The 19,389-nt window shown below is 49.1% G+C and overlaps 1 protein-coding gene across 4 annotated transcripts in view; it reads right to left on the reverse strand.

The window, feature by feature from the left end:
• The window catches only part of TMTC3 (transmembrane O-mannosyltransferase targeting cadherins 3), a 128,647-nt gene that overhangs the window by 97,055 nt on the left and 12,203 nt on the right, over window positions 1-19,389 (reverse strand). For 3 of the 4 annotated variants that reach the window (XM_068276841.1, XM_068276840.1, XM_068276839.1), the window contains exon 2: window positions 15,039-15,138. The gene's annotated coding sequence lies outside the window, so the exon portion shown is untranslated. Of the gene's footprint in view, window positions 1-506; window positions 591-15,038; window positions 15,139-19,389 lie in introns of those variants that run through there. The other variant, XM_068276842.1, reaches the window with a different exon arrangement.

Consider the following 19,389-nt stretch of genomic DNA (forward strand, 5'->3'; position numbering starts at 1 on the left):
CCTATACCTGTTCTAATGTGGTCTGTTTAACTGAAGCCATTCCTGGTTGCACAGTGGCTGTATTATCTCTGTTATATGATCTAATCTTCTCTCCTCTGTCGGGCTGAGGCAGTCAGGCTGGAATGTGCTGTGCTGCTTGTAAATGGATAGAAGCTATACACACCCTCTCCAGGCCCCCTGCACACTCTGTATGACTCACACACTGAGCTACTCTCAGTGTATCACTTGCTATGTCTTTTCTTTGTAAACACTGCATAAAACTGGCAATTACAAGCCAAGATTGCAGCAGGGAGAGGCAGAAACAGCACAGAGGGGCTCAGGAGAACATAATGAATAGAATGGTATGCTTTTTATTGTAAGGATTTTAGAGTACAGATTCTCTTTAAATGAATCCTGAAAGCAGAGGAATATAGAGGCTGCCATGTGAATCAGAACACCTTATCTGCATACTTGCTGCGAGTCAGCAATTCTCACTTCACCCCTTGACACTGATCAGATTGCATTACCAGCACTGCAAGGTTCATGCCACTCCAATTAAAACTATACGGCCATCAATAACCTGCGGCTTCCCTGCACAGCTGCAAGATCTCTATCAAAAAAAAAAAAAAAAAAAAAAATGGACATTCCTGATCAATTCTCTATGGATATTTCAATCATTGACAAAAATAAAGGAAGTACTTCTTAGCTAAAGTGTGAAGTTGGCAGAACAGAGGGTCTGACTCACGCAGCTCTGATAAAACTGCCACGTGCAGCAAGAGCACTGCAATTTTACTGGTACAACACCAGCAGAGTATTGCGCATTGCTCTACAAATACAAAACCCAGTCCATGGGTAACGCAAGCGTTGGTACAGAACCTGAATCAGTTTATTTGACAAGTACAATGGGTGTCGCACCTGGAATTGCTTTGGTATAGACAGGCTCAGTAGCAGTGCAAATTATCAGACAGGGACATAGACAGTAATTAAAGTAATGCAGTAATACACATACAAACAATACAGGGACGTGGATGGTAATTCAAGTAATACAGTGATACCAATACAGAAACACTTGCATACCAGACAAAGAGAAGCAGAGGATGGACTCAGTGGTGGCGTAAAAGCATGTTATGTTACTTGTGTAATGCGGGTTACCATAGTAACACTCCCGTTACCCATGTACCGCAGGTTGCACTGATTGAGCAATGAGCGATACTCTGCTGGTGAAAGTATCCTTAACCACTTGAGGACCCACCCTTTACCCCCCCTTAAGGACCAGCGCTGTTTGTTGTGATCTGTGCTGGGTGGGCTCTGCAGCCCCCAGCACAGATCAGGGTGCACGCAGAGCGATCAGATCGCCCCCCTTTTTTCCCCCCTATGGGGATGATGTGCAGGGGGGTTCTGATTGCTCCTGCCTGCAGGCATGTTGCGGGGGGGGCACCTCAAAGCCCCCCTCCACGGCGACATTCTCCCCCTCCCTCTCCTACCTTTCCCCCCCGGTGATCCGGGCTGCACAGGACGCTATCCGTCCTGTGCAGCCAGTGACAGGACGTCCCCTGTCACATGGCGGCGATCCCCGGCCGCTGATTGGCCGGGGATCGCCGATCTGCCTTACGGCGCTGCTGCGCAGCAGCGCCGTACAATGTAAACAAAGCGGATTATTTCCGCTTGTGTTTACATTTAGCCTGCGAGCCGCCATCGGCGGCCCGCAGGCTATTCACGGAGCCCCCTGCCGTGAATTGACAGGAAGCAGCCGCTCGCGCAAGCGGCTGCTTCCTGATTAATCAGCCTGCAGCTGGCGACGCAGAACTGCGTCGCTGGTCCTGCAGCTGCCACTTTGCCGACGCACGGTATAAGCGTGCAGTCGGCAAGTGGTTAAAATTGCTGTGTGCTGCCTGTGTGCAACGTGAATCAGGCCCATAGAGAGAAAGAAGCATTAGGAGTTCTGAAATTTTCAGACCATGGTTACTGCAACTGCAAAAGCACAAGGTATCGTTCTGTGCCGAGCACAGAGGCCATAAACCATTTATCACAGTAGGGTAGGGCAAGCAAAGACTTACATAGTATAGCACTGTGCATGCTAGGCCGAGGCATGGGAAGGAGCTAAGCAATCATGCAACAGATTAATTGGAACTCTGCAAAAGTAAGATCTCAAGGTGGTGGGGTTGGGGAAGACTAAGGCTCAACACACACCATACAATTTGGGTTGTTCAATCTTACCACTTTCACGTAGTATAAGGCCCGGTTCACATTAGCGGCTGCTATCCGGAATCGCCGTGCCGGAGCCGTGCCGGAGCCGGACCGCATGCGGACCGGACGAAACGGACGCACGGCATAGCAATGAAAGTCTATGCGACCGTTCACATGCGTCCGTTTCGTCCGGACCGGAGCCGGACCGGATCCGGACTCCGGCGTCCGTTCCAACATGCGCTATTTTTTTGGACCGGCTGGTCCGGCTGACGTATCCGGACCGGAGCCGGAATGTTGCATCCGGCCAATGGAAACCAATGAGAACCGGAGAGCGCACAACACACTGGCTATAAAAACCGGATGTTGTACCACACTTCCTATGCTGACTCTATGGTATGGTGGCCATTTTGGATGGGGACCACATGGCACCAGCGTTCACAGAGTGGAGCAGCAGTGACTTCATGCTGGAGCTCTTTGGCAGCAATATGGAGCAGGATCTGTCTGATAGCGAGGGGGTGAGGCCCTACACATCAGAAGACCTCATCCTACAGGTGCAGCAGGTACCAGCCCTGTGGGACAAGGGGGATGCGGACCACAGCAACATCAAAAAATGCAGAGGCCTGTGGAAAAAAATTGCCAAGCTGTATGTGGAGGACTTTGAGCACTTGAGCAAGAGACAGCAAGGCACAGAGGGTATGTTGACTAGAAGTTTTTTGGGGGGGCTTGTGGTTTAAGCTTGTGATGTATTCCACTTTTGCTATGGATTTGTGTCACCCACGTGTTGCCCACCCACCCGTGGCCCACCCACCTGTACCCCACCTGTGATGTATCCCACCCACCTGTACCCCACCTGTGATGTATCCCACCCACCTGTGATGTATCCCACCCACCTGTACCCCACCTGTGATGTATCCCACCCACCTGTGATGTATCCCACCCACCTGTGATGTATCCCACCCACCTGTACCCCACCTGTGATGTCTCCCACCCACCTGTGATGTATCCCACCCACCTGTACCCCACCTGTGATGTCTCCCACCCACCTGTGATGTATCCCACCCACCTGTACCCCACCTGTGATGTCTCCCACCCACCTGTACCCCACCTGTGATGTCTCCCACCCACCTGTGATGTATCCCACCCACCTGTACCCCACCTGTGATGTCTCCCACCCACCTGTGATGTATCCCACCCACCTGTACCCCACCTGTGATGTATCCCACCCACCTGTGATGTATCCCACCCACCTGTACCCCACCTGTGATGTATCCCACCCACCTGTGATGTATCCCACCCACCTGTACCCCACCTGTGATGTATCCCACCCACCTGTACCCCACCTGTGATGTATCCCACCCACCTGTACCCCACCTGTGATGTCTCCCACCCACCTGTACCCCACCTGTGATGTCTCCCACCCACCTGTGATGTATCCCACTCACCTGTACCCCACCTGTGATGTCTCCCACCCACCTGTACCCCACCTGTGATGTCTCCCACCCACCTGTACCCCACCTGTGATGTCTCCCACCCACCTGTGATGTATCCCACCCACCTGTACCCCACCTGTGATGTATCCCACCCACCTGTGATGTATCCCACCCACCTGTACCCCACCTGTGATGTATCCCACCCACCTGTGATGTATCCCACCCACCTGTGATGTATCCCACCCACCTGTACCCCACCTGTGATGTATCCCACCCACCTGTGATGTATCCCACCCACCTGTACCCCACCTGTGATGTATCCCACCCACCTGTGATGTATCCCACCCACCTGTACCCCACCTGTGATGTATCCCACCCACCTGTGATGTATCCCACCCACCTGTACCCCACCTGTGATGTCTCCCACCCACCTGTACCCCACCTGTGATGTCTCCCACCCACCTGTGATGTCTCCCACCCACCTGTGATGTATCCCACCCACCTGTACCCCACCTGTGATGTCTCCCACCCACCTGTGATGTATCCCACCCACCTGTACCCCACCTGTGATGTCTCCCACCCACCTGTGATGTATCCCACCCACCTGTACCCCACCTGTGATGTCTCCCACCCACCTGTACCCCACCTGTGATGTATCCCACCCACCTGTGATGTCTCCCACCCACCTGTACCCCACCTGTGATGTCTCCCCCCCACCTGTGATGTCTCCCACCCACCTGTGATGCCTCCCACCCACCTGTGATGTATCCCACCCACCTGTACCCCACCTGTGATGTCTCCCACCCACCTGTGATGTATCCCACCCACCTGTACCCCACCTGTGATGTCTCCCACCCACCTGTGATGTATCCCACCCACCTGTACCCCACCTGTGATGTCTCCCACCCACCTGTGATGTATCCCACCCACCTGTACCCCACCTGTGATGTCTCCCACCCACCTGTGACGTATCCCACCCACCTGCGATGTACCCCACCTGTGCACATAAAACATACACAATGACCAATTATTAAACATCAATTTATTGTAAAAAATTAAGACATTTAAAATCACTTAAAAACTTGAAACTCCAAAATCAACACATTTCAACAAAACATATTAAAAACCAAACATTCACCCTTGTCCTGGTGGTGTGGTAAAATAAAGTCTCAGTTGGTCCCTGTTCCGCAGTGACACTACCCTTGGCCTGGTTGCATACCTCCGCAGGGGCATTAGTGGAAGCACATTCGGGGGTTCCGGAGTCTCTCTTTCCTCCTGCCGCACAAAGTTGTGGAGAATGCATGCTGCCTTCACCACGACAACTGCGTTGCCCGGTTTCAGCAGCATGGGCGTGTGGAACACCCTCCACTTTGACACCAGGATCCCAAATGTGCACTCCACCATTCTCCTTGCACGGCTCAACCGAGCATTGAAGTGTAGCTGGCTGGCATCAAGTCCCCTGTCTGGGTACGGACGCATTACATGGTCGGACAGGGCGAAGGCCTCGTCCCCCACAAACACATAGGGGTAGGCCGGTGCCCTTGTCCCAGGCCAGGGTCTGTCACGGGGGAGACGCAGTCTGCCTTCCTCCATCAGCCGGCAAAGGGTCGTACGCTGGAAAATTCCAGAGTCATTGGAACTACCGTACGACCCCACATCCACGTACACAAACTTGTAGTCCGCATCTGCCACTGCCATTAGAACAATGCTGAAGTATTTTTTATAGTTGAAATAATGGCTGCCACTACCCACGGGTTTCTGAATCCGGATGTGTTTCCCATCCAGTGCGCCAACACAATTAGGAAACTTGCACTCGGTCCAGAAGCCCTGGGCGATCTCCTCCCATTTCGTGGTGTCCGGCACAGGCATGTATCTGGCCCTCAGTCGCGTCCAAATGATCCTCGAAGTCCTCACGACGATGCCTGCCACCGTGCTCTTCCCAATACGAAATGTGACATGTAGCGATGTATATGTTTGTCCAGTTGCGATGTACCTACAAGAGAAATAATCGAAATCAATTTTTCATGTCGTTACAGGAGAAAGGTTCAAGACAAGGTGGCGCAATATACGTGATGCATACGTGAAATGGCTATGGAAGAAAAAACTTGCCGAACGAAGTGGCAGTGGCGGGGGAAGGCGACAAAAAGACTACCAATTTGCCAAGCAATTGTCTTTCATCAATGCAAGCCTGGAACCTAGACTGTAAGTACCACTACTGTGGGCAGGAACTGAGAGCTCATTTACTACCATGACTTCGGCCATGTATTGCTATAAACTGGCCTCAATTCCCATGGCTAGCGAACTTTTCTCACAAGCTTTATCAAATGTTGGGTAGAAACGGTTGATAAAGTGTTTGCTAGTGTTTGCTAGCTCTGTGAATTGACGCCACATGCTGTTTGGCACACCAATAAATATTGTTTTTATCTACAGGACTGAAGACAATTTGGAGCAAGAGGAACCGACCCAGGAGGCACGGTTCAGCAGTGAGGAGAGCTTGGTGGATGATGACGTCGCCGATGTAACCTATTGCCCCGAGGAGAGGAGTAGGAGGAGGGAGTCCTTAATCCCAGTGCTCTCCTTTGATGATGACTTGGCAGAAGAGAGCTTGGATGTTGAGGTTGCAGGACCGAGTGTGGAAGAAGCTGAACCTCCACAATCGACCGCTATGGAAGCTCCAGGGGAACAAGAACAAAGTGAGGAGCACCGAGAGACTGCAGCACAACCAGCGCGCAGGGCAACCCCGACACAGGCCAGAGGACGGGAAGATGCTGCCACACCACCAGTGAGGACCACCACACCAGTGAGGCGTCGAGGTACCCTCCCCCCAACAAGGAGAGAGACAGAGTCCGAGATGTCCGGGGCTGTCTCCGGACTTCTCGGGATTCTTCAGAGCCACCAAACTCTCATAACCCGGCAGTTGCAAGATGAGGACAGGGGCCATATCATGGAGCAGTACAAGTCCCACATCACTTCACTGCAATGTGAGCTCGACGCTGTACATGGGCACTACAGGGACGAGCTTAAAATGATGCATGAGATGCACAGAGGAGAAATCGACCAACTGCGTGCGCAGCATCATCAGTCGGTGGGCCAGCTGCAGAACATGATGCAGCAAATGCATCAACAAAGCAAGGAACTACTGAAATTGCAGGCACACCCGTGTTTTCACACTGATGTCTCTAATACCATATTTGGAAAAGGTGCCTTCCCAAAACCTGATGGCGTGCCATTCCAATTTGCTGGAGGTGATTAAACAGCACATGGACACGCCATTATTGCAACCACCAATTTTTAGACCCCCACAACCAACAGCGGTGCCCACCTGGCAATCATCACAGATGTACACCGGCTACAGAGGCAGTCAATATGGGCCACCGCTGTCAGGGTCCAGCTCATCCACGACCAGCACCCAAGAGAGTCCAGATTTCCAGGCAGCAACTCCCACCTTTTCTAGTAGTGGTGCCGATACAATTTGAAAAAAAAAGTCAAATTGTTCCTGGACATGCTCCTCTGAATACCTCCGATCCTCGGAGGAAGGATACCATCACAGGGCTTTTTAGCCCAACCTTTTCCCTGCCCCATCTCCTTCAACCAAGGTTCAGAGGTGTTCAGATGACCATGTCAGGGAACTTTTGGTTTTGCTGGACTTGAACTTTAGGGCCTGGTGTCCCCGAAAGACACTACCTGGGTAACAACCTTGTGCCTGTTGCACTGCACCTGTAGTCCTGCACCTGTGCCTTTGATTCCTCTTGTTCCTTACTTTGTTGTTCCTAATCACTTGCACAAGACCCTTGGAGCCATGGGTGAAGGACACCTTCACTGGTCGGTGAGAGGCCTAGCCTTTTCACTGACCTGTGTCCTTCATCCATGGCTCAGAGGGTCCTGTGCCAGTGGTTAGGTTTTAGAAGCACTAATAATTTAGGGCCTGGTGTCCCCGAAAGACACTACCTGGGTCACAACCTTGTGCCTGTTGCACTGCACCTGTAGTCCTGCACCTGTGCCTTTGATTCCTCTTGTTCCTTACTTTGTTGTTCCTAACCACTTGCACAAGACCCTTTGAACCATGTATGAAGGACACCTTGACTGGTCGGTGAGAGGCCTAGCCTTTTCACTGACCTGTGTCCTTCACCCATGGCTCAGAGGGTCCTGTGCCAGTGGTTAGGTTTTTAAAGCACTTCAATTTTAGGGCCTGGTGTCCCCGAAAGACACTACCTGGGTCACAACCTTGTGCCTGTTGCACTGCACCTGTAGTCCTGCTCCTCTGCCATCGGTTCCTCTTGCTCCTCACTTTGTTCTTGTTCCTAACCACTTGCACAAGACCCTTTGAACCATGGATGAAGGACACCTTGACTGGTCGGTGAGAGGCCTAGCCTTTTCACTGACCTGTGTCCTTCACCCATGGCTCAGAGGGTCCTGTGCCAGTGGTTAGGTTTTTAAAGCACTTCAATTTTAGGGCCTGGTGTCCCCGAAAGACACTACCTGGGTCACAACCTTGTGCCTGTTGCACTGCACCTGTAGTCATGCACCTCTGCCATCGGTTCCTCTTGCTCCTCACTTTGTTCTTGTTCCTAACCACTTGCACAAGACCCTTTGAACCATGGATGAAGGAAACCTTGACTGGTCGGTGAGAGGCCTAGCCTTTTCACTGACCTGTGTCCTTCACCCATGGCTCAGAGGGTCCTGTGCCAGTGGTTAGGTTTTTGAAGCACTTCAATTTATTAGGGCCTGGTGTCCCCGAAAGACACTTGGGCAGCTATGCCCTGCAACTCTTCCAGCACAAAGTTGGTGGTTGGTGTTCCTTAAAACTGACCGGGCTATACCATAGATATGTTATTTTTTTGTCTTCCATGTTGGAAGAATGTTTCCATGTTGGAAAGTGGTTGTTTTTGCAATAAAAAAGACAACTTTACTTACGGTAACGTCTTTTCCGGTAGTCAGGAGGACAGCACCCCTGGATGAGACTTGTCTCCCTCCCCACCGTGGACAGGAACTGCAAAAGAAACAATTTGCATAAGCAATAGGCAGCCAGGTATATAAGCTACTTACTTGCCACTATACTTCAGTTAATATAAAAGATAATACGGACACTTAATAATGCTTATACAAACCTCTGATATTCCACCCAATAAGGGCGGGTTGTAGGGGTGCTGTCCTCCTGACTACCGGAAAAGACGTTACCGTAAGTAAAGTTGTCTTTCCCGGATCGTCACTCGGACAGCACCCCTGGATGAGACGATATACTAAAGATCAGGCTTAGGGCGGGACCACTGCTTGCAGAACCTTTCTTCCAAAGGATAAATCTGTAGCTGCCGATACATTAAGTCGATAATGCTTCACAAAAGTGTTATGACTTGACCATGTTGCAGCCCTGCATATCTGCTCAATGGAGGCCCCTGCCCTCTCTGCCCATGACGTAGAAATGCCTCTTGTAGAATGAGCCCTGACCGAAGAGGTTAACGTCTTTCCCCGTATCTGGTATGCTGATACAATTGTCTGTTTGATCCAGCGTGCTAAGGTTGTCTTAGAAGCTCTGTTCCCTCTTGTTTTTCCTGCAAACAGGACAAAAATTGCATCTGATTTTCTCCAGGCATTAGATCTTTCTAAATACTGTAACAGACACCTCCTCACGTCCAACAAATGTAGTCTCTCTTCCTTATCATTTGCCGGATTCTCACAAAATGACGGGATATAAATTTCTTGGTTCCTGTGGAAAGAAGAAACCACCTTCGGAAGAAATGTTGCGTCCGGACGCAATGTTATTCTATCCTCTGAAACAACACAGTACGGCTCCTTAATCGATAGTGCTTGTAGCTCACCTATTCTTCTTGCTGTAGTAATTGCTAGAAGGAATATGGTTTTCAATGTCAGGAATTTGTCCGAAACTTGAGATAAGGGTTCAAACGGAGACTCACATAGACCCTGTAACACTGTATTAAGATCCCAAGAAGGAACTCTTGACCGTATAGATGGTTTTAGTCTTCTTAAAGCCTGAAAGAAACGGATTATATAATCCTCCTGTGCTAATTTCCTTTCTAGGAACACACTCAAGGCTGACACCTGAACTTTCAAAGTACTAATACTAAGACCCTTCTTATAGCCACACTGTAAGAATTCCAAAACTGATCTAAGCGATCTATTGTTGCAGGATCTATCTATACACCAGTGATTAAAAACTCTCCAAGCCTTCCGGTAAATTAATCGAGTTACCTTCTTTCTACTATTGAGTAGTGTTTCTGACAGATCATCTGAGAAACCCTTAGACTTCAGTATTTCCCATTCAGGTTCCAAGCTGATAGGTGAAGTAGACTCGGATCTGGATGTAACACTGGCCCCTGGGATAACAAGTCCTGAGTCAGTGGGAGGATTATTGGTTCTGATATCGCTAGAGACTGTAGTAATGTGAACCATGGACGTTTGGGCCACATTGGAGCAATCAATATGATTCTCGCTCTGTCCTGAATGATTTTCTTCAATACTCTGGAAAGTAATGGAATTGGCGGAAAGGCATACATCATCCTGCCTCCCCAACTGATTGTGAACGCATCCATTGCCCAAGGTAAGTCCTCCTGAAACAGGGCACAAAACTTCCGGCATTTTGAGTTCCTTTTCCTGGCGAATAGATCCAGTTCTGGATATCCCCACTGTGACGTTATCGTTTGAAACACTTTCGGATTGAGTGACCATTCGTTCTGGTCCAGCTTCTCCCTGCTTAGATAATCTGCCAACTGGTTTGATGTCCCCTTTAGATGACGTGCTTGTAATGACATGATATTGTTTTCTGACCAGAACAAAATTTTTGATGTTTGTTTCCATAACATCTGGCTCTTCGTGCCTCCTTGTCTGTTTAGGAATGCTACCACAGACTTGTTGTCGGTCCTTATCGTCACATGCGTTCCCTTGATCTGATCCCTGAAGTGTAGCAGTGCCCTCCATACAGCTTCTAGTTCCCTGCTGTTGGATGATCTTGAGCTGATCTGTACTGACCATTGTCCCTGAGCCAGAAGAGCATCCAAATGTGCTCCCCAACCCCATAAACTGGCATCTGTTGTAATTATCCTCTGCTCTGGATAACTCCATACACGGCCTGATGAAAGATGAACTTGGTTTTGCCACCAAAGTAGGGACACTTTTATGCTGTGAGGGATAGGGATCTTCTTGTCTAATACCGTGAGGCTTCTGTTCCATGATCTGAGGATCCATAACTGCAGAATCCTTGTGTGGAACTGCCCCCACTGAACTGCGGGAAACGAGGCTGTTAGGAGCCCGAGGACTGCCATTGCTTTCCTCAGTGATACTGTCCTTGCATTCTGAAAGGAAAAAATAGCATTTAGAATTGCAGTAATCTTTCTATCAGGCAAGAAGATTCTTTCATTCCTAGTATCAATGCTAAATCCGATAAACTCAAGAACCTGGGAAGGAACTAGTGAAGACTTCTCCCAATTAATAAGCCAACCTAAATGCTGCAGATAATCTAACGTTGACTGCATCTGCAATCTTACCCTTTCCGCTGTAGGTCCCCAAATTAAAAAATCATCTAAATATCCAAGGATATTAACTCCCATCAGCCTAAGCTCTGCTAGAACCTCAGACATGACTTTGGTAAACAGCCAAGGGGCAGAAGAAAGTCCAAAAGGAAGAGCAATAAATTGAAAATGTCTTACCTCTTCCCCCATGTGGACTGCAAATCTTAGATACTGTTGTGATGACGGATGAATAGGTAGGTGAAGATATGCATCCTTGAGATCTAGAGAAACAAGAAAATCGTCTTTCTGCAAGAGATGAATCACAGATTTTATATTGTCCATCCTGAATCTTCTGTATTTTACATCTAGATTTAATTTCTTTAGGATTAAGATGAATCGGTAAGATCCCTGTGGTTTTTTTACGAGAAATACTGGCGAATAGAACCCCTCTTGTTTCTGACAACTCGGTACATATCTTATCACCCCCTTTTCTAATAGAGATAGGACCTCGCTTTGTAGTGCACGACACTTTCTTTGATCTTGTGGTTGGGGAGTAATGCAAAACCTCAGAGGAGGATGATGATTGAACTCTATCCGGTACCCTTCTGATACAATCTTTAGTAACCACTGACTTGTGAACTGAGGCTGCCATACTTCTAAAAAGTTTGCAATTCTCCCCCCCACTGGAATCCTGGCGTCATTGCTTATCCTGCCTCCTGGCAGGATTGAAATTGGGTTTCGGTTTCTGTGATCTGTATGGGACCCAACGTTTACCCTTGGAGGACTTGGAGTTTTGGTCAGACCTGATGGGGGGACGAAATGGCCGCTTATACTGGAAAGGTCTTTTCTTTTCTGGAAAGTTTTTCTTTCTATCTGATGACCTATCTAAAGTATCATCTAAATTGGATCCAAAAAGCAGCCTGCCTTCACATGGTATACCACATAACTTAGATTTTGAGGAATTATCCCCATTCCAGGTTTTAACCCATATACCTCTTCTGGCTGAGTTAACTAAAGCAGTAGTTCTGGCTGTAAGTTTAACAGTGTCGTCTGATGCATCTACCATATAATTAGAGGCATTTAAAACTTTCGGAAAATCATTAAGAATTTCTTCTCGCGGGACCCCAGAAGCAATCTTATCCTGCATTTCTAATAACCATGTTTTTAATGATCGACTCACTGCCGTGGACGCTACTGCAGGCTTGAATGTTAAGGAAGAGGATTCCCATGCTCTCCGCAGGAGATTGTCCATTTTTTTGTCGATTGGGTCCTTCAGACAACCAAAGTCTTCAAATAACAGATCTGTTTTCTTTGACACCCTAGAAAAAGACGGGTCTAACCTAGGCGGAGTACCCCAAAACTCCTGATCTTCCGGAGAAAAAGGATAACGATTAGACAAGGATCTCGGCCAAAAAGCTCTCTTCTCAGGGTTATCCCATTCCTTCTTAATCATACCCTTAAGGGTGGAATGGACTGGGATAAACTGAGGCTGGGGGTCCGCCAAAGTCCTGTACATCTCATCCAAAGGTGTCAAAGATTTTCTTTCTGTCTTGATACCCATTGTATCATACATAGCGCTTAATAAATCCTTCATTAAATCGGTTGAAAAAGCAAATTTTGATCTGTCCACATTTGAGACCTCTTCCTCCATATCTGATAGCTGATCTAGCTCCGATATCTCCCCCTCAGATAACTCAGAACCCTCCCACCTCACTCTCTTCTACGTTTGGATCCCGAGGGCCCTGGTTGAGCCAAAACAGGGGAAGCAGGGATAGCAACTGCAGGTATTGTGTCCATATTTCCAGTAGTTCCTGGGACATCAGAAGGAACTATAGAATTGGAAGCAATGGCAGAATCTTTGATCTCTTTAATCGCTGAAGACATCTCAGATCTCATCCAGCCCATTAAATCTTTAAGTATGACCGGAGATTCATCCTTGACTACTTTCTCTGTACAGCTCTGACATAATCTTTTAGAAGAAGATGAAGAAAAACGACTGTTACAAATTGCGCATTTCCTCTCCGACCTGCTTGAACTATGCTGACTGGTCTGAACAGCAGCCTTGTCAGTTTTTTCACTTTTATCATATTTGTCCGACTTGTCATGTTTTTTAGGCTATAAAAAAACACAAACAAGGGACAATCGTTACTAAAGGTTACATAGTAAAAAACCATAACAAGCAGGAGTATACAGGTACCACATCTACTTGCCAGAGAGGGATCTTGTCCAGACTTAGCAGATTGCAAAGGAGCTGAACCTGAAGCGTCCTCCATGATTGCCAGCCACATCTGAATCATGGACTTACTTCCACATATATACCCTCAAACAGACCCAGCTGACCACAGCTAACGCCGCCCTGCTGCATAATTAATCAGCTTCACATACCTTGATGCATCAGCTGAAGCTGATTACCATACACCGCCGCGGCTCCTGCCGCTTAATTAGTCCAGCGTCATTGTGATGCAAATGTAATCAGCTGTTTCATTGATTTAGTATTCCCCGCCGCGGCCCCTGCCGCTCTGCAGACCTCAGATCACGCGGGACGCCAGCGCGTGACTACTTCCGGGTAAACCGGAAGTGACCTCTTCATGCGCGCGCCTGCACGCATAATACTGCTGCCTTCTCCGGAGAAGCCTCCCAAACGCTGCAGGACTCCCCACTGATCACTGCTCAGCTCTATTGGGAGTCCTGCCACACGCTGCCCCTGCCGAACTGACATGGATGGCCCCCTGGAGACCTCTCCCTCCGCTCCGTCCGGGACAGGAAACTATACTGAAGTATAGTGGCAAGTAAGTAGCTTATATACCTGGCTGCCTATTGCTTATGCAAATTGTTTCTTTTGCAGTTCCTGTCCACGGTGGGGAGGGAGACAAGTCTCATCCAGGGGTGCTGTCCGAGTGACGATCCGGGAAAAATTGTTTTTACATACCTCAGTGTGATGAGTAGTTGTTCTTGTGGTGTGACTGCTCTCCTGAACGTGGTATCCTTCTTCCTAAGGTCATCCTTCACCATCTCCAAAAGGGTATCAAACCTGTCAGGAGATGTAAAGGAAGAAGCTGTAAAGTATGTTGTGGGACAAGGTGTTGGGTGGAGGATGGGGGAGGTGTGTTTACAGAGGTTTGGGAGTGTTGTGGAGGGTGGGGGTGTAGTGTATAGCTAGGTATACAGGGGTGTGGGGGTCAGGGTGGTGTGTTTAGCTAGGTATACAGGGATGAGGTGTTGTGGGGGTGAGGGTGGGGTGTTTAGGAATGGTGGGGGTTGGTGTATTTAGGCCTATATACTTACAGGGGAATAGACATCCGAGTGTAGCTGTAGAACTTCTGTGGGTGTCGTCTGAGGTCCCGGTAGAGGGCCTGGAACTCTCCCTTCCTCTGCCTCCTGGCTAGTAGAGGGTGCACCCACCATCTCCTGCGAGGAGCACGCCTTCTCCCCACATAGTAGTAGGTAAACAACAGGAAGGAGAGAATTCCCAGGTAATAAGCGTAAAAAATGACTGGATCCATGGTCCCAACTGCTGTCTCTGTATCCAAGGATGGTCTCCACACGTCCAGCTGTCTCCAACAATGACCCCAGAGCTTCTGCTGACCTCCCAGAACCCCAGGTATTTATACAGGTTGTTATCTCTGTAAGAATCCGGATCCGGACCGCAACCGTGTTCATACCGCACGGAAACCGTATGCAACCGGACCGGATCCGGACCGGATCCGGACAGGAACCGTACGGTTCAGGTCCGATCCGGCTCCGGTGCGGTCCGGACATCCGGTGCGGTTTTTGCAAAACCGCAAGTGTGAACGGGGCCTAAGAGCTTATCCAATCAATTATTCAAGGTATTTTCAATCTGTTGGCCATTATACTACATAGATTTGGTAAATCTGTACAACCAAGATTGTATGGTGTGTGTTGAGCCTAAGACTATTACTAAGAGTATGGTTTTAAGCATACCGACCAATATTACACATGAATCACAAACATTTCTCACCATTAAATGAGTAACATGTTTCAGCCAATCTTCCATGGGTTTCATAACTGCATTTTTGGCCATGCAACTATTATTTGTCTTCTAGATGATAAACAAAGCACTGTAAATAAAAAAAAAAAAAATCCATGTAAGCAGAGGTGATGAGAAATATATCACATTATTATGTAGGAAAAAATCTTGCCGATTGGAGAAAGCAGATGTTCCCAAAGTGGGGTTCCGCACAATGGTCCAATAAGTCACAGCATGTTTGCTGACATTTTTCGGACACACAATGGTCCTTCGTCCGCAGTCCCAGAGCCCCAGTCTCCGTCCGCAGTCCCAGAGCCCCAGTCTCCGTCCGCAGTCCCAGAGCCCCAGTCTCCGTCCGCAGTCCCAGAGCCCCAGTCTCCGTCCGCAGTCCCAGAGCCCCAGTCTCCGTCCGCAGTCCCAGAGCCCCAGTCTCCGTCCGCAGTCCCAGAGCCCCAGTCTCCGTCCGCAGTCCCAGAGCCCCAGTCTCCGTCCGCAGTCCCAGAGCCCCAGTCTCCGTCCGCAGTCCCAGAGCCCCAGTCTCCGTCCGCAGTCCCAGAGCCCCAGTCTCCGTCCGCAGTCCCAGAGCCCCAGTCTCCGTCCGCAGTCCCAGAGCCCCAGTCTCCGTCCGCAGTCCCAGAGCCCCAGTCTCCGTCCGCAGTCCCAGAGCCCCAGTCTCCGTCCGCAGTCCCAGAGCCCCAGTCTCCGTCCGCAGTCCCAGAGCCCCAGTCTCCGTCTGCAGTCCCAGAGCCCCAGTCTCCGTCTGCAGTCCCAGAGCCCCAGTCTCCGTCTGCAGTCCCAGAGCCCCAGTCTCCGTCTGCAGTCCCAGAGCCCCAGTCTCCGTCTGCAGTCCCAGAGCCCCAGTCTCCGTCTGCAGTCCCTGAGCAGCCTGCCACCCTCCGACAGTAGTCCCAGAGTAGCCTGCCAGTCTCCCTCAGCAGTCCCAGAGCAGCCCCCCCAGTCTCCATTTGCAGTCCCAGAGCAGCCCCCCCCAGTCTCCGTCTGCAGTCCCAGAGCAGCCCCCCCAGTCTCCATTTGCAGTCCCAGAGCAGCCCCCCCCAGTCTCCGTCTGCAGTCCCAGAGCAGCCTCCGTCAGCAGCCCCAGAGCAGCCCCCAGTTTCTTTCAGCAGTCACAATGTTGCCTCCCAGTCTCTGGCAATAGTCACAAAGTGGGTCCAAATCTGTGGCAAGTCACACATGGTCTCAGTCTTTGGTTAAACACTAAATGCCGAAGACATATAAAAAGCTCATATAAAGCAAAATGGTGCAGATCCATCAAAACCAATGTAAGGAAAAATAGGAGCACAACTGGCTCATTGGTCTCAATCAGAATCTTTAACCATTTAAGCCTCCTGGACGTAGCGGCTACGTAGCGGCCATGGTGCCCGATGATTGATTCCTCTCCCCTGCAGAAAAAGCGACGGCTTCTCTCGGAAGCCTCGCTTTTTTCAGTCTCTTGCGTCCCCCCTACGTCTCTCTAAGCGTACATGTTACGCTTAGAGTGACGTCATGTAAACAAACTCATGGCTGCCATCTTGTGGCCAAAAAGTAAAAAACTACATCTAAATGCAAAAAAAAACAAAAAAACACCAAACACATATTTACCTAAAAAAAATGTATTATTTACATCCCACCCTCCCAAAAATACCCAAATAAAATGTTTACTAAAAAGAAAAACATTACAATACAAAAAAAACAAATATTTACCTAAGGGTCTAAACTTTTTAAATAATGTAAAGATGAAAATATATCGTCGTCATGCATTGTGATAGGGAAATAATTTAAACGGTGTAATAACCGGGACAAATACAATACGTGAGTTTTAATTATGGAGGCATGTAGTATTTTAAAACTATAACTTAAAGGGACACTTAAGTCAAACAAAAAAAACGAGTTTTACTCACCTGGGGCTTCCAATAGCCCCCTGCAGCTGTCCGGTGCTCTCGCCGTCTCCCTCCGATCCTCCTGGCCCCGCCGGCAGCCACTTCCTGTTTCGGTGACAGGAGCTGACAGGCTGGGGATGCGAGTGATTCTTCGCCGTCCTGGCCACAATAGCGGCATCTATGCTACTATAGCATATATCATATACCATATAGCAGCATAGAGGGTGCTAATGTGTCTGGGAACGCGAAGAATCACTCGCGTCCCCAGCCTGTCAGCTCCTGTCACCGAAACAGGAAGTGGCTGCCGGCGGGGCCAGGAGGATCGGAGGGAGACGGCGAGGGCACCGGACAGCTGCAGGGAGCTATTGGAAGCCCTAGGTGAGTAAAACTCATTTTTTTTGTTTGACTTAAGTGTCCCTTTAAAACTATAATGGCTGAAAACTGAGAAATAATGAATTTTTTCCGTTTTTTTCTTATTTTTCCTGTTAAAATGCATTTACAGTATAGTGGCTCTTAGCAAAGTGTACCACCCAAAGAAAGGCTAATTGGTGGCGGAAAAAACAAGATATAGATCAGTTCATTGTGATAAGTAGTGATAAAGTTATAGACTAATAAATGGGAGGTGAACATTGCTCGGATGCATGAAGTGAAAATGACTGAAGGCTGAAGTGGTTAATGTAAGCATCTGCTCCACTTTTGGACTGCATTTGAAAAATCTTCACCACTTGCTACCTGGCTCCTAGGATTCTTTTAGCCCTGCTCAAAATGGAAGCAGCTATCCCCCCCTCCTTTTAATATACATATGGACAAATGTCAACACTTTAACCTCCTTGCCGGTTATCCCGAGCTCAGCTCGGGGTAACCTGCGTAGGAGGATTTCTCAGGCCCCGCCGGGCCGATTTTCAAAATTGTTTTCACTTTGCTAGCTGCGTGCAGTTTCCGCTTGCCGCCGCTCAGCCCCCCCCTCCAGACCCCTTGCGCAGCCTGGCCAATCAGTGCCAGGCAGCGCTGAGGGGTGGATCGGGATTCCCTCTGACGTCCCGACGTCCATGACGTCGGTGATGTCATCCCGCTCGGTCGCCATGGCGAACCGGGAAGCCCAGCAGGAAATCCCGCTCTGAACGGGATTTCCTGCTTACAGGATAGGGGGATGCCGCTTGTCAGCGGCTATCATGTAGCGAGCCCTGGGCTCGCTACATGATTTAAAAAAATAAATAAATAAATAATTTTTTTTTAAAAAAGTGCTGCGCTGCCCCCTTGCTTCCAGAATTGGAACGGCAAGGGGGTTAAAGGACAGCACTAAGAGGAAAAAAAAACAAACAAAAACTGAGCATCCCCCCATAAGTAAAACGCTGCTGCACCCTAAAAATGGGCCTAGCGATGGCTGTTTCTCACGCTGCGTTCCACTTAGTGGAATGCAGCATGACAAAGCGTTCTTTAGGACGCGAAACGGCCGTCGCTAGGCCCACGTTTGTCCCTTACTCCCACCTCCACATGTAATCAGCCTGCACAGGAAACTACAATCAAGGTAGATATATATGGATTGTATCATTCACTGTACCACAATTGTTGATGTTCACTTGCAATAAACCGAAAGGTTGGATGGAAGATACATGCTTTCTGTTCTCTATATCACCTTGGGGAATATAGTAAACCTCACTGCACTGATAAGCAACTTACAGCCATAAAAGCTTTCCTGACAGAATACAACTTCTTAGGGCCTGGGAGAGATAGAAAAAAGGTCAATAGGTCATGTATTTTAAAGAGAACCCGAGATGGGATTTAATTATGTTACTGGGGCACAGACGCTGGTTGTGCACACTAAGACCAGCCTCCGCTGCCCCATGGTGTGCCTCCATGTCCCCCCTGCGCGCCGCTATACCCCCGCAGTGCTGGCGACACGCAGCGTGTCGCCAGCACAATGTTTACCTAAGCGCTGGCTGTCAGCGCCGCTCCCCCGTTACCCGCCCGTGTCACTTCCCTCCCGCTGATAGGAGGGAAGTGACGCGGGCGGGTAGCGCCGATGGGGAGGAGCAGCGCTGACTGACAGCGCATAGGTAAACATTGTGCTGGCGACACGCTGCGTGTCGCCAGCACTGCGGGGGGTATAGCGGCGCGCAGGGGGGACATGGAGGCACACCATGGGGCAACGGAGGCTGGTCTTAGTGTGCACAACCAGCCTCTGTGCCCCAGTAACATAATTAAATCCCACCTCGGGTTCTCTTTAACTCTGGGACTCTTAATAGACTGCCACTGAGTAGCAACAATAAAAGATTCAACATACTAAATGTAAATGTTTAAATATAAAATAAAACAATGGGAAATCTAATAAAAAGTCATTCTTAAGGTGCGTACGCACCTTTGATGGAAGTCGCCCATTGGAGATCGGGACCCGAGGCGTGTGTAAGGGGCTTTAGGAGTAAAAAAACAAAACAAAAAAAAAACAAAACAAAACAAAAACA

This window comes from Hyperolius riggenbachi, chromosome 3, assembly GCF_040937935.1.
Source record: "Hyperolius riggenbachi isolate aHypRig1 chromosome 3, aHypRig1.pri, whole genome shotgun sequence".
NCBI classification, from domain to species: Eukaryota; Metazoa; Chordata; class Amphibia; order Anura; family Hyperoliidae; genus Hyperolius; species Hyperolius riggenbachi.